The sequence below is a fragment of the Salmo salar genome, chromosome ssa12 (assembly GCF_905237065.1).
Source record: "Salmo salar chromosome ssa12, Ssal_v3.1, whole genome shotgun sequence".
Classification (NCBI taxonomy): domain Eukaryota; kingdom Metazoa; phylum Chordata; class Actinopteri; order Salmoniformes; family Salmonidae; genus Salmo; species Salmo salar.
Window position 1 is genome coordinate 94,318,087 of NC_059453.1, and position 15,019 is coordinate 94,333,105.

The 15,019-nt window shown below is 41.7% G+C and overlaps 1 protein-coding gene across 1 annotated transcript in view; it reads left to right on the plus strand.

The window, feature by feature from the left end:
- Positions 1–78: 78 nt before the first annotated feature.
- LOC106566214 (semaphorin-3D) overlaps positions 79–15,019 on the plus strand; it is a 132,750-nt gene continuing 117,809 nt past the window's right edge. The window contains exon 1 of the mRNA XM_014134089.2: positions 79–282. The gene's annotated coding sequence lies outside the window, so the exon portion shown is untranslated. The remainder of the gene's footprint in view (positions 283–15,019) is intronic.

Sequence of the window (15,019 nt, forward strand, 5' to 3'; positions counted from 1 at the left end):
GAAGTGAGCAGATATGTTATTGTCGAGAGAGCGGGAGGGGCTGGGAAGCGCAGGAGCATGGACTGTAATAGACTATTGGAGGAGTGGCCTTCCCAGACCAGCATGCGGAGTTTGTTTATAACGTGTGGAACCGGGGGACAATGTGGAGACATCTCACCTCACTTCGCTTTTTCAACGCTTCCAGCAGTCCGTTTCTGTCGCTCTGTATCAGTAGGCTGTCTGCGGTAAATTTGGAGTGGAATAACTCATCTTCAGGAATCACTATCAACAAAAGAGTGTCTGGTGAGTTTGCTGAAAAGTTTACTGTGTGATAACTTTGCTGTGTTTACTGTCTGATAACTTTAAATATGTTTGCTGCGTGCTTTGAGCCAGGCTATGAGCATATTGTGAAGGTAAATTATATAAAGTCTTTGAGAATTTTTTTCGTTTAGTTTATCAGTTCGACCATTTAAAAAAAAACAAGATCACAAAATTTGAATGAAAAAAACTATTTCTAGATCAATATTATACCCAAATATGGTTATATACAGAGCTACAAAGGTTTGTCGAAAAACTATTTCTAGATCAATATTATACCCAAATATTTTTGGACAAACCTTTGTAGCTCTGTATATAACCATTTGGGGAAACAGGTAGCCTAGTGGTTAGAGCGTCGGATAGAATCCCCGAAGAGACAAGGTACAAATATGCACTGATTTGATGCGTTTTAACCTTTTAAACACAATATCAAAAGATAGGGAAAGATATTTGAACCTACTTGGGGAGAGAGGTTGGGGAATTAGGTAGGGAGAGAAATAGATGCTTGGAGAGTTTGAGTAGGCTGTCGTTGACACGTTAACAGAGCTGCCCGCTCTACACGGTAAAGATCCTGCAAGCTGCGTACTTCCCTCTGTGGTACTTCAGTGCAGTCTTCACACTTCACAGTGCTTATCGCTTTGATAACTTGCTCCGCTGGTAATTGAGGTCAGTGGCGACCCGTCATTCTGGGCAGGTGGGGCAGAGACACACTTGTTTTGAGCCACACTTTTTTATTTTTTATTTTCTCGGCTTGCCTGTTTTGCATGTTATTTTGGGATTTATGTGTCATATCAGTTTGCAAACAATGTAAAAAAAGATGTATTTTTTAAAATTGAGTTAATTAAGCCACATACTCTACATACATGGTCTCTTTTTTGTTTTCTTGAGTAAGGCAGCTCCAAAAATGCAGGTGTTTCAGCCTCACTCAGTGCTTTCTGTGGTGGTTGGGCAACCAAGTGGAAAATCCAGAGCGTAGGTCTCGGTAATGTTCTCTGGCTGCGCCGTGATTGGCTCAGTGTTCTGTCACTCATGGGGACACTACTTCAACACCAAGTCTAAGGGTAGAGCTCGAAAATTCAAGCCCCTTGGGTGCTGCCATAGAGTTACATTAGGAGTGCCCATCCAAGAAGGCTCAAGGTCATTGGCCACAGGTAAAATGACGTCAAATCACTTTATATTTACAGTAGCTTTGATTGGACTGATCATGTCAACAACATACTTTCAAAATCTTAGCTAGCAAACTAGCAGTCATCATCATGAATCAAGTCGATAAACTATTGGTAAATCCTTTTTAATCCTTGTCATATGACCATAAATAATGAACAGAAATTATAGATAAAATGTTTCGGTGCTCATCGGCCATTGGACATAAACATTACACAACAAGTTGAAAATCACAAATTCAACAATGAGTGGTTTGGAAGGAATCTGTGACTAGCACAAGCATTTCGCTACACCCGCAATAACATCTGCTAAACATGTGTGAGTGACCAATAAAATGTGATTTGAGCAATCACTAGCCTGCTATTAAGTAAATAAAGAAAATATACAAATTATTAAAGAGCAACAATAAAATAACAGTAACGAGGCTATATACAGGGGGTACCGGTACAAAGTCAATGTGCACCGGTTAGTTGAGGTAATTAAGGTAATAAACTCAGCAAAAAAAGAAACGTCCTCTCACTGTCAAATGCGTTTATTTTCAGCAAACTTAGCATGTGTAAATATTTGTATGAACATAAGATTTAACAATTGAGACATAAACTGAACAAGTTCCACAGACATGTGACTAAGGGAAATGGAATAATGTGTCCCTGAACAAAGGGGAGGGGGGGGTCAAAATCAAAAGTAACAGTCAGTATCTGGTGTGGCCACCAGCTGCATTAAGTACTGCGGTGCATCTCCTCCTCATGGACTGCACCAGATTTGCCAGATCTTGCTGTGAGATGTTACCCCACTCTTCCACCAAGGCACCTGCAAGTTACAGGACATTTCTGGGGGGAATGGCCCTAGCCCTCACCCTCCAATCCAACAGGTCCCAGATGTGCTCAATGGGATTGAGATCCAGGCTCTTCGCTGGCCATGGCAGAACACTGACATTCCTGTCTTGCAGGAAATCACGCACAGAACGAGCAGTATGGCTGGTGGCATTGTCATGCTGGAGGGTCATGTCAGGATGAGCCTGCAGGAAGCAGGATACCCTGCCCGAATCCGACCATCACCCCTGGTGAGACAACACCGCGACTCGTTGGTGAAGAGCACTTTTTGCCAGTCCTGTCTGGTCCAGCGACAGTGGGTTTGTGCCCATAGGCGACGTTGTTGCCGGTGAAGTCTGGTGAAGACCTGCCTTACAACAGGCCTACAAGCCCTCAGTCCAGCCTCTCAGCCTATTGCGGACAGTCTGAGCACTGATGGAGGGATTGTGCGTTCCTGGTGTAACTCGGGCAGTTTTTGCCATCCTGTACCTGTCCCGCAGGTGTGATGTTCAAATGTACCGATCCTGTGCAGGTGTTGTTACACGTGGTCTGCCACTGTGAGGACGATCAGCTGTCCGTCCTGTCTCCCTGTAGTGCTGTCTTAGGCGTCTCACAGTACGGACATTGCAATTTATTGCCCTGGCCACATCTGCAGTCCTCATGCCTCCTTGCAGCATGCCTAAGGCACGTTCACGCAGATGAGCAGGGACCCTGGGCATCTTTATTTTGGTGTTTTTCAGAGTCAGTAGAAAGGCCTCTTGGGTGTCCTAAGTTTTCATAACTGTGGCCTTAATTGCCTACCGTCTGTAAGCTGTTAGTGTCTTAACGACCGTTCCACAGGTGCATGTTCATTAATTGTTTATGGTTCATTGAACAAGCATGGGAAACCATATTTAAACCCTTTACAATGAAGATTTTTATTAATTATCTTTGAAAGACAGGGTCCTGAAAAGGGACGCTTCCTTTTTTGCTGAGTTTATGTACATGTACGTAAAGTGACTATGCATAGATAATAAACAGAGTAGCATCACCATAAAAATGGTGAGGGTGAGGGGAGGGTCAATGCAAATAGTCCAACCGTATATGACTATATAATGCCCTGCCATGTATCCATCAATATATATAACTATATAAGGCCCTGTCATATATCCATCAATATATATAACTATATAACGCCCTGTCATATATCCATCAATATATAAAACTATATAACGCCCTGTCATATATCCATCAATATATATAACTATATAACGCCCTGTCATATATCCATCAATATATAAAACTATATAACGCCCTGCCATATATCCATCAATATATATAACTATATAATGCCCTGCCATATATCCATCAATATATATAACTATATAATGCCCTGCCATATATCCATCAATATATAACTATATAACGCCCTGCCATATATCCATCAATATATATAACTATATAACGCCCTGCCATATATCCATCCATATATATAACTATATAACGCCCTGCCATATATCATCAATATATATAACTATATAACGCCCTGCCATATATCATCAATATATATAACTATATAACGCCCTGCCATATATCATCAATATAATATATAACTATATAATGCCCTGCCATATATCCATCAATATATATAACTATATAACGCCCTGCCATATATCCATCAATATATATAACTATATAATGCCCTGCCATATATCCATCAATATATATAACTATATAACGCCCTGCCATATATCCATCAATATATATAACTATATAACGCCCTGTCATATATCATCAGTATATATAACTATATAATGCCCTGCCATATATCCATCAATATATATAACTATATAACGCCCTGCCATATATCCATCAATATATATAACTATATAATGCCTTACCATATATCCATCATATATATATAACTATATATTGCCCTGCCATATATCCATTAATATATATAACTTATATAATGCCCTGCCATATATCCATCAATATATATATATAACTATATATCGCCCTGCCATATATCCATCAATATATATAACTATATAATGCCCTGTCATATATCCATCAATATATATAACTATATAACGCCCTGCCATATATCCATCAATATATATAACTATATAATGCCCTGCCATATATCCATCAATATATATAACTATATAACGCCCTGCCATATATCCATCAATATATATAACTATATACCTTGCCATATATCCATCAATATATATAACTATATATCGCCCTGCCATATATCCATTAATATATATCTTATATAATGCCCTGCCATATATCCATCAATATATATAACTATTTAACGCCCTGCCATATAATCCATCAATATATATAACTATATAATGCCCTGCCATATATCATCAATATATATAACTATATAACGCCCTGCCATATATCATCAATATATATAACTATATAACGCCCTGCCATATATCCATCAATATATATAACTATATAACGCCCTGCCATATATCCATCAATATATATCTAACTATATATTGCCCTGCCATATATCATCAATATATATCTAACTATATAACGCATTCCCATGTATCCATCAATTTACAGTCTATAACTATATAACTCACTGCCATATATCCATCAATATATATAACTATAACGCCCTGCCATATATCCATCAATATATCTAACTATATAACGCATTGCCATGTATCCATCAATTTACAGTCTATAACTATATAACGCCCTGCCATATATCCATCAATATATATAACTATATAACGCCCTGCCATATATCCATCAATATATATAACTATATATCGCCCTGCCATATATCCATCAATATATATAACTATATAACGCCCTGCCATATATCCATCAATATATATCTAACTATATATCGCCCTGCCATATATCATCAATATATATCTAACTATATAACGCATTCCCATGTATCCATCAATATACAGTCTATAACTATATAACTCACTGCCATATATCCATCAATATATATAACTATAACGCACTGTCATATATCCATCTATATATCTATATATACATATATATATATAATTATATAGTTATAGGTTCTTTGATCTGATGAAACCAAGATTGAACTCTTTGGCCTGAATGCCAAGCATCATATCTGAAGGAAACTTCATGAAATGGGTTTCCATGGCTTAACAGCTGAGATATACATCCTGCCATATATCCATCAAGTCCTGCAATTCACATGAGTTATACACCCTTCTTTCTGTTTGAACACACACAGTATGCTTTGTATTTACCATTACACGCACAGTACTTGGGAGCATCCCAATCTCACGCTGGTACCTCCATGGTTCAAATCCCACGGTCTGTTTGTCATTCTGTAGGCTAACGTTATGCATCTGAGATCCGTTAGTTGTTTTAGGATCTTTCTCTCTGTGTTCATCATTGTGTTTATTTTAAATCGCGTTAAGGTATTACGTTATGCGAACATCATGTACTGAATGTATCATGTATAAACCCAGGAGTTATTCCTGACTGTGTGACGTCTGGGTTCTGGTGCTGGGCCTTTAGTTTCAGATGGTTCAGATCAGAGTTAACCTGTGTTATGGTTAGCCAGGCACGGTGGGCAGCAGGCAGGGTTTGGACCTCTCATGGACCTCTCATGGAACAGGGTCTCTGATCATGAGAGAGAGAGAGAGAACTTTATTTACATAAGTATTCAGACCCTTCGCTATGAGACTCGAAATTGAGCTCAGGTGCATCCTGTTTCCATTTATCATACTTGAGATGTTTCTACAACTTGATTGGACTCCACCTGTGGTAAATTCAATTGATCGGACATGATTTGGAAAGGCACACACCTGTCTACATAAGGTCCCACAGTTGACAGTGCATGTCAGAGCAAATCTCAAGACATGAGGTCGAAGGAATTTTCCGTAGAGCTCAGAGACAGGATTGTGTCGAGGCACAGATCTGGGGAAGGGTACCAAAACATTTATGCAGCATTGAAGGTCCCTAAGAACACAGTGGCCTCCATCATTCTTAAATGGAAGAAGTTTGGAACCACCAAGACTCTTCCTAGAGCTGGCCGCCCGGCCAAACTGAGCAAATGGGGGAGAAGGGCCTTGGTCAGGGAGGTGACCAAGAACCCAATGGTCACTCTGACAGAGCTCTAGAGTTCTACTTTGGAGATAGGAGAACCTTCCAGAAGGAAAACCATCTCTGCAGCACTCCACCAATCAGGCCTTTATGGTAGAGTGACCAGACAGAAGTCACTCCTCAGTAAAATTCACATGACAGCCCGCTTGGAGTTTGCCAAAAGACACCTAAAGACTCTCAGACCATGAGAAGCAAGATTCTCTGGTCTGATGAAACCATGATTGAACTCTTTGGCCTGAATGCCAAGTGACACGTCTGGAGGAAAACAGGCACCATCACTACGGTGAAGTATGGTGTTGGCAGCATCATGCTGTGGAGATGTTTTTCAGCAGCAGGGACTGGGAGAAAGACAACCCTAAGCACACAGCCAAGACAACGCAGGAGTGGCTTCGGGACAAGTCTCTGAATGTCATTGAGTGGCCTAGCCAGAGCCCGGACTTGAACCCGGTCGAACATTTGACAGATCTTGAGAGGATCTGCAGAGACGAATGGGAGAAACTCACCAAATACAGGTGTGCCAAGCTTGCAGCATCATATCCAAGAAGACTCGAGGCTGTAAGCGCTGCCAAAGGTGCTTCAACAAAGTACTGAGTAAAGGGTCTGAATAAATGTGATATTTCTGTTTTTATATTTTATAATTTTGCAAACATTTTTAAAAAACTGTTTTTTCTTTGCCATTATGGGGTATTGTGTGCAGATTGATGAGGGGAAAAAACAATTTAATACATTTTAGAATAAGGTTGTAATGTAATTTTTTGGGGGGGAAAAGTCAAGGGGTCTGAATACTTTCCAAATTCACTGTAACTGCCAAAATAAAGGAAACACCAACATAAAGTGCTTTAATAGAGCATTGGGTTCCACTCCAGAATCCTCCATAAGTGTCCAATTGGGATGAGATCTGGTGACTGAGACGTCCTTGGCATATGGTTTACATCTCATCAAACCATTCTGTGACCACTCGTGCCCTGTGGATGGGGGCACTCGTGCCCTGTGGATGGGGGCATTGTCATCCTATGGGGGCATAGCCATGGTAACCAAAATAATGACCTGCCCAGCGTTTTTATACATGACCCTAAGCATGATGGGATGTGTTAATTGCTTAATTAACTCATGAACCACACCTGTGTGGAATCACCTGTTTTCAATACACTTAGTATTCCTCGTTTACTCAAGTGTTTCCATTATTTTGGCAGTTAGCTGCTGTATGTTGTGCTCACTGACCCTGTATAGCTCCTGTCCTACAATCAGAGTGCAACATTGTCTATAGACCGTATCGTATGACCTCTGTGGAAACATCAAGATAATAAGGACATGACGATGAGGCCCACACACTCTTAGAACACATTGTGACATCGACTGATGTAAAAAGGGCTTTATAAATACATTTGATTGATTGATCTTTTTGGTTCCGGGTAGAACCCTTTTTGGTTCCGGGTAGAACCCTTTTGTGTTCCATGTAGAACCGTCTGATGGGTGAAATAGTGCTTACTGTTAAAACACTGCAGGACCATGGCTCTGTGGACCGAGAGAGAAGACGGATACTGTTAAAACACTGCAGGACCATGGCTCTGTGGACCGAGAGAGAAGACGGATACTGTGAGACACTGCAGGACCATGGCTCTGTGAACCGAGAGAGAAGACGGATACTGTTAAAACACTGCAGGACCATGGCTCTGTGGACCGAGAGAGAAGACAGACACTGTTAAAACACTGCAGGACCATGGCTCTGTGGACCGAGAGAGAAGACGGATACTGTTAAAACACTGCAGGACCATGGCTCTGTGGACCGAGAGAGAAGACAGACACTGTTAAAACACTGCAGGACCATGGCTCTGTGGACCGAGAGAGAAGACGGATACTGTGAGACACTGCAGGACCATGGCTCTGTGAACCGAGAGAGAAGACGGATACTGTTAAAACACTGCAGGACCATGGCTCTGTGGACCGAGAGAGAAGACAGACACTGTTAAAACACTGCAGGACCATGGCTCTGTGGACCGAGAGAGAAGACGGACACTGTTAAAACACTGCAGGACCATGGCTCTGTGGACCGAGAGAGAAGACAGACACTGTTAAAACACTGCAGGACCATGGCTCTGTGGACCGAGAGAGAAGACGGACACTGTGAGACACTGCAGGACCATGGCTCTGTGGACCGAGAGAGAAGACGGATACTGTGAGACACTGCAGGACCATGGCTCTGTGGACCGAGAGAGAAGACGGATACTGTTAAAACACTGCAGGACCATGGCTCTGTGAACCGAGAGAGAAGACGGATACTGTTAAAACACTGCAGGACCATGGCTCTGTGGACCGAGAGAGAAGACGGATACTGTTAAAACACTGCAGGACCATGGCTCTGTGGACCGAGAGAGAAGACGGACACTGTGAGACACTGCAGGACCATGGCTCTGTGAACCGAGAGAGAAGACGGATACTGTTAAAACACTGCAGGACCATGGCTCTGTGGACCGAGAGAGAAGACAGACACTGTTAAAACACTGCAGGACCATGGCTCTGTGGACCGAGAGAGAAGACAGACACTGTTAAAACACTGCAGGACCATGGCTCTGTGGACCGAGAGAAGACGGACACTGTGAGACACTGCAGGACCATGGCTCTGTGGACCGAGAGGAAGACGGACACTGTGAGACACTGCAGGACCATGGCTCTGTGGACCGAGAGAGAAGACGGACAATGTGAAACACTGCAGGACCATGGCTCTGTGGATCGAGAGAGAAGACGGACACTGTGAGACACTGCAGGACCATGGCTCTGTGGACCGAGAGAGAAGACGGACACTGTGAAACACTGCAGGAACATGGCTCTGTGGACCGAGAGAGAAGACAGACGCTGTGAAACATCGCTTGACCGCGGCTCTGTGGACCGAGAGAGAAGACAGATACTTTAAAACACTGGGAATATGCTGCTGAGTGGTTTATAGTCCAGGCCAAGTCCTGGGTCCTTCTCATTGTTTCAAGATGAGTCAGGCGTGTAGGTATAAACCATCCCTTATTATTGCAACCTGAGGGCACAGAGAGAGAGAGGGGGGAGGGAGGGAGATGGGCGAGAGAGTCACAGACCGAGTAAAGAGAGAGAAAGACATTGTGAAAGAGAGAGGGAGGGTAGAGAGGGGGGAGAGAGAGAGAACCAGAGAGACGGAGAGTTTCAAGTAGTCTCAAGTACCACTGGGTTCTGTCCTACAAGTATAGTAAAGAAGTGTGTATCTTTCCGAAATATCTCAGCCATACATCTTGATTTAGAACAAGCCATTGTAACATCATTAAACCATTTTCTCCTGTGATGTACTTTGGTTTTCCCTAATGATTATTTACTAGGAACTCCCCCCTGGACTATAAACCAACCGTGACAAGATGGCGCCGTACTGGATGACTGACGTTTTGCCAGCTCCGCCCCTTCTTTGCCATTTTGTGATTCATTTGTCATTTATTTAAATTTATGTTCTCAATGTATCCTCAATAATTTCTTACAACCGACAATCAGATCGGAAGATACTTACCTCAATTCCGACTTCAACTTCGACTCATCTGACCTGGGCTTTTTCTGTAATTCCGACTCAATTTTCTGGCTGCCCAAGAGGTAAAGGCGAAGTTACAGAGACAAGAGGGGGGGGGGATCCTGGCAAGATTAAGGCAAAGGGAGAACCGTCCAGCTCTTCTCTCCATTCTACTGGCCAATATATAGTTGAAGTCAGAAGTTTACATACACCTTAGCCAAATACATTTAAACTCAGTTTTTCACAATTCCTGACGTTTAATCCTAATACAAATTCCATGTCTTAGGTGAGTTGGGATCACCACTTTATTTTAAGAATATGAAATGTCAGAATAATAGTAGAGAGAATGATTTATTTCAGCTTTTATTTATTTCATCACATTCCCAGTGGGTCAGAAGTTTACATACACTCAATTAGTATTTGGTAACATCGCCTTTAAATTGTTTTTACTTGGGTCAAACGTTTCGGGTAGCCTTCCACAAGCTTCCCACAATAAGTTGGATTGAGGTCAGGGCTTTGTGATGGCCACTCCAATACCTTGACTTTGTTGTCCTTAACTTCCTTAACTTCCTGATTGATGTCTTGAGATGTTGCTTCAATATCTCCACATAATTTTCCTCCCTCATGATGCCATCTATTTTGTGATGTGCACCAGTCCCTCCTGCAGCAAGGCACCCCCACAACATGATGCTGCCACCCCCGTGCTTCACGGTTGGGATGGTGTTCTTCGGCTTGCAAGCCTCCCCCTTTTTCCTCCAAACGTAACGATGGCCATTATGGCCAAACAGTTCTATTTTTGTTTCATCAGACCAGAGGACATTTCTTTAAAAAGTACCATCTTTGTCCACATGTGCAGTTAGTTGCAAACCGTAGTCTGGCTTTTTTATGGTGGTTTATGGTGGTTCTGGAGCAGCGGCTTCTTCCTTGCTGAGCAGCCTTTCAGGTTATGTCAATATAGGACTCGTTTTACTGTGGATATAGATACTTTTGTACCTGTTTCCTCCAGCATCTTCACAAGGTCCTTTGCTGTTGTTCTGGGATTGATTTGCACTTTTCGCACCGAAGTACGTGTGGCAGACAGAACACGTCTCCTTCCTGAGCGGTATGACGGCTGCGTGGTCCCATGGTGTTTATACTTGCGTACTATTGTTTGTACAGATGAACGTGGTACCTTCAGGTGTTTGGAAATTGCTCCCAAGGATGAACCAGACTTGTGGAGGTCTACAATTTTCTTCTGGGGTCTTGGCTGATTTCTTTTGATTTTCCCATGATGTCAAGCAAAGAGGCACTGAGTTTGAAGGTAGACCTTGAAATACATCCACAGGTACACCTCCAATTGACTCAAATTATGTCAATTAGCCTATCAGAAGCTTCTAAAGCCATGACATCATTTTCTGGAATTTTCCAAGCTGTTTAAAGGCACAGTCAACTTAGTGTATGTAAACTTCTGACCCACTGGAATTGTGATACAGTGAATTATAAGTGAAATAATCTGTCTGTAATCAATTGTTGGAAAAATGACTTGTGTCAATCACAAAGTAGATGTCCTAACCGACTTGCCAAAACTATAGTTAGTTAACAAGAAATTTGTGGAGTGGTTGAAAAACGAGTTTTAATGATTCCAACCTAAGTGTATGTAAACTTCCAACTGTATATTCACTTGATATTAAAATGGATGACCTCCGAGGACTCTGGAAACTACAATATTCTCTGCTCTTCTCCAGTGCGGTGGAAGTGTCGACCCGTTGTTCACCCATCTTGGAATACCTGACGGTCAAATGCCAACCCTTTTTACCTCCCGAGGGATTTTTCAGCTGTTATAGTGACTTAGGTTAAGTATAATAGTGGAAGGTACAATTTATAGTCCAATATTTACACGTGTATTGGTGAAGGGGGGGGGGGGGGGGATTGTGTAGTGTATAAACTAACAGTCTGGTAGCAGCAGTTGCAGTATGATGTGTGTGTAGCATGATGTGTGTGTGTGTGTGTGTGTGTGTGTGTGTGTGTGTGTGTGTGTGTGTGTGTGTGTGTGTGTGTGTGTGTGTGTGTGTGTGTGTGTGTTTGTCTGTGTGCAAACACACACACACACACTGGTAGCCGTCAGTCTGACTCCACTGAACTAAATAAGGCAGCAGGAGCAGTCAAACTGGGCACTGAGGAACAATGGCTAACGAAAATAAATGCATTCCTGTCAACCACATTGTCCTGCTATAATTCCAACAAATGTCCCCGGATGGGGAATCATAACGGAGTATTTTTGTAGCTCTCCAACCCAAATATGGCAGGATCAGACAGTCCTCAGCAACATGTAGCAATATGGCAGCAAATGGGACAGTGGTCCTGATAGGAGCAGCTGCTGTCTGTGTTGTCATGTTGTGGTGTAGTGATGTTATTGTGTAGTGTAGTAGTGTGGTGTTCTGGTGTAGTGTTGTAGTGTAGTGGTGTAATGTTGTGGTTTAGTGTTGTAGTGTTGTGGTGTGTTGTGGTGTAGTGTTGTAGTGTAGTGGTGTAATGTTGTAGTGTAGTGTTGTAGTGTAGTGTTGTGGTTTAGTGTTGTAGTGTAGTGTTGTGGTTTAGTGTTGTAGTGTAGTGTTGTAGTGTAGTGGTGTGGTGTAGTGTTGTGGTTTAGTGTTGTAGTGTAGTAGTGTGGTGTTCTGGTGTAGTGTTGTAGTGTAGTGGTGTAATGTTGTGGTTTAGTGTTGTAGTGTAGTGTTGTAGTGTAGTGTTGTGGTTTAGTGTTGTAGTGTAGTGTTGTGGTTTAGTGTTGTAGTGTAGTGTTGTAGTGTTGTAGTGTAATGTTGTAGTGTAGTGTTGTAGTGTAGTGGTGTAATGTTGTGGTTTAGTGTTAGTGTAGTGTAGTGGTTTAGTGTTGTTGTGTTGTGGTTTAGTGTTGTAGTGTTGTGGTGTGGTGTAGTGTTGTGGTTTAGTGTTGTAGTGTAGTGGTGTGGTGTAATGTGGTTTAGTGTTGTAGTGTAGTGTTGTGGTGTAGTGTTGTGGTTTAGTGTTGTAGTGTAGTGGTGTGGTGTAGTGTTGTGGTTTAGTGTTGTAGTGTAGTGGTGTGGTGTAATGTGGTTTAGTGTTGTAGTGTAGTGGTGTGGTGTAGTGTTGTGGTTTAGTGTTGTAGTGTAGTGGTGTGGTGTAGTGTTGTGGTTTAGTGTTGTAGTGTAGTGGTGTGGTGCAATGTTGTGGTTTAGTGTTGTAGTGTAGTGTTGTGGTTTAGTGTTGTAGTGTAGTGATGTGGTTTAGTGTTGTAGTGTAGTGATGTGTTGTAGTGTTGTAGTGTAATGTTGTGGTGTAGTGTTGTAGTGTAGTGGTGTAATGTTGTGGTTTAGTGTTGTAGTGTAGTGTTGTAGTGTAGTGTTGTGGTTTAGTGTTGTTGTGTAGTGTAGTGGTGTAATGTTGTGGTTCAGTGTTGTAATGTAGTGGGGTAATGTTGTAGTGTAGTGTTGTAGTGTAATGTTGTAGTGTAGTGTTGTAGTGTAGTGGTGTAATGTTGTGGTTTAGTGTTGTAATGTAGTGGGGTAATGTTGTAGTGTAGTGTTGTAGTGTAGTGGTGTGGTGTAGTGTTGTAGTGTAGTGATGTGGTTTAGTGTTGTAGTGTAGTGGTGTAATGTTGTGGTTTAGTGTTGTAGTGTAGTGGTGTGGTGTAATGTTGTAGTGTTGTAGTGTTGTGGTGTAATGTTGTGGTTTAGTGTTGTAGTGTTGTAGTGTTGTAGTGTTGTGGTGTAATGTTGTGGTTTAGTGTTGTAGTGTAGTGGTGTAATGTTGTAGTGTAGTGTTGTAGTGTAGTGTTGTAGTGTAATGTTGTGGTTTAGTGTTGTAGTGGTGTGGTGTAATGTTGTGGTTTAGTGTTGTTGTGTAGTATTTTGCTATTTTTGGTATTTTATTAGGATCCCCATTAGCTGTTGCAAAAGCAGAAGCTACTCTTCCTGGGGTTCACACAGAACATGAAACATAAAACAGAATGACACAATACAGAACATCATTATACAAAAACAGATCAAGGACAGAACTACATACATTATTAGAAAGGCACACGTAGCCTTCATATCAATACATACACACAAACTATCTAGGACAAATAGTGGAGAGGCGTTGTGCCGCGAGGTGTTGATTTATCTGTATGTTGAAACCAGGTTTACTGTTTATTTGAGCAATATGAGATGGAAGTTCCATGCAATAATGGCTCTATATAATACTGTACATTTTATTGAATTTGTTCTGGATTTGAGGACTATGAAAAGACCCCTGGTGGCATGTCTGGTGGGATAAGTGTGTGTGTCAGAGCTGTGTGTAAGTTAACTATGCAAACAATTTGGGATTTTCAACACATTAATGTTTCTTATAAAAAGAAGAAGTGATGCAGTCAGTCTCTCCTCAACTTTTAGACAAGAGAGACTGGTATGCATATTGTTTATATCAGCCCCCTGATTACAATGAAGAGCAAAACATGCCGCTCTGTTCTGGGCCAGCTGCAGCTTAACTAGGTCTTTTCCTTGCAGCCCTCAACCACACGACTGGACAGTAATCAAGATTAGACAAAACTAGAGCCTGTAGAACTTACTTTTTGGAGTGTGGTGTCAAAAAAGCAGAGCATCTCTTTATTGCAGATAGAGCTCTCCCCATCTTGGCAACCACTGAATCTATATGTTTTGACCATGACAGTTTACAATCTAAGGTAACGCCAAGTACCGTAAATTCCGGACTATAAGCCGCAACTTTTTTCCCAGGCTTTGAACCTCGCTGCTTAAACAATGACGCGGCTAATATATGGATTTTTCCCGCTTTCAATTTTTTTTTCTCCAAAAAAAGACATTCTGTGACGTGCTCAGTTTTTTGGCGGCATGAAGCTTTCATTAGACCAATGAAATTGCCAAACGGGTTAAGGTCAAACAACTTTTTTGTTTACTGTTTAGATTAAATCGAGCGCTCTCAAACTTCCCATCATTCTGATTACGGTAGTCATTTTGTCACCCTCATCATGGCAAAGATACGGAGAAATGCATATGATGCAGCTTTCAAGTTGAAGGCGATTGATCTGGCTGTTGGAAAAGGAAATAGAGCTGCTGCACGGGAGCTTGGTCTTAATGAGTCGATGATAAGACGTTGGAAACAGCAG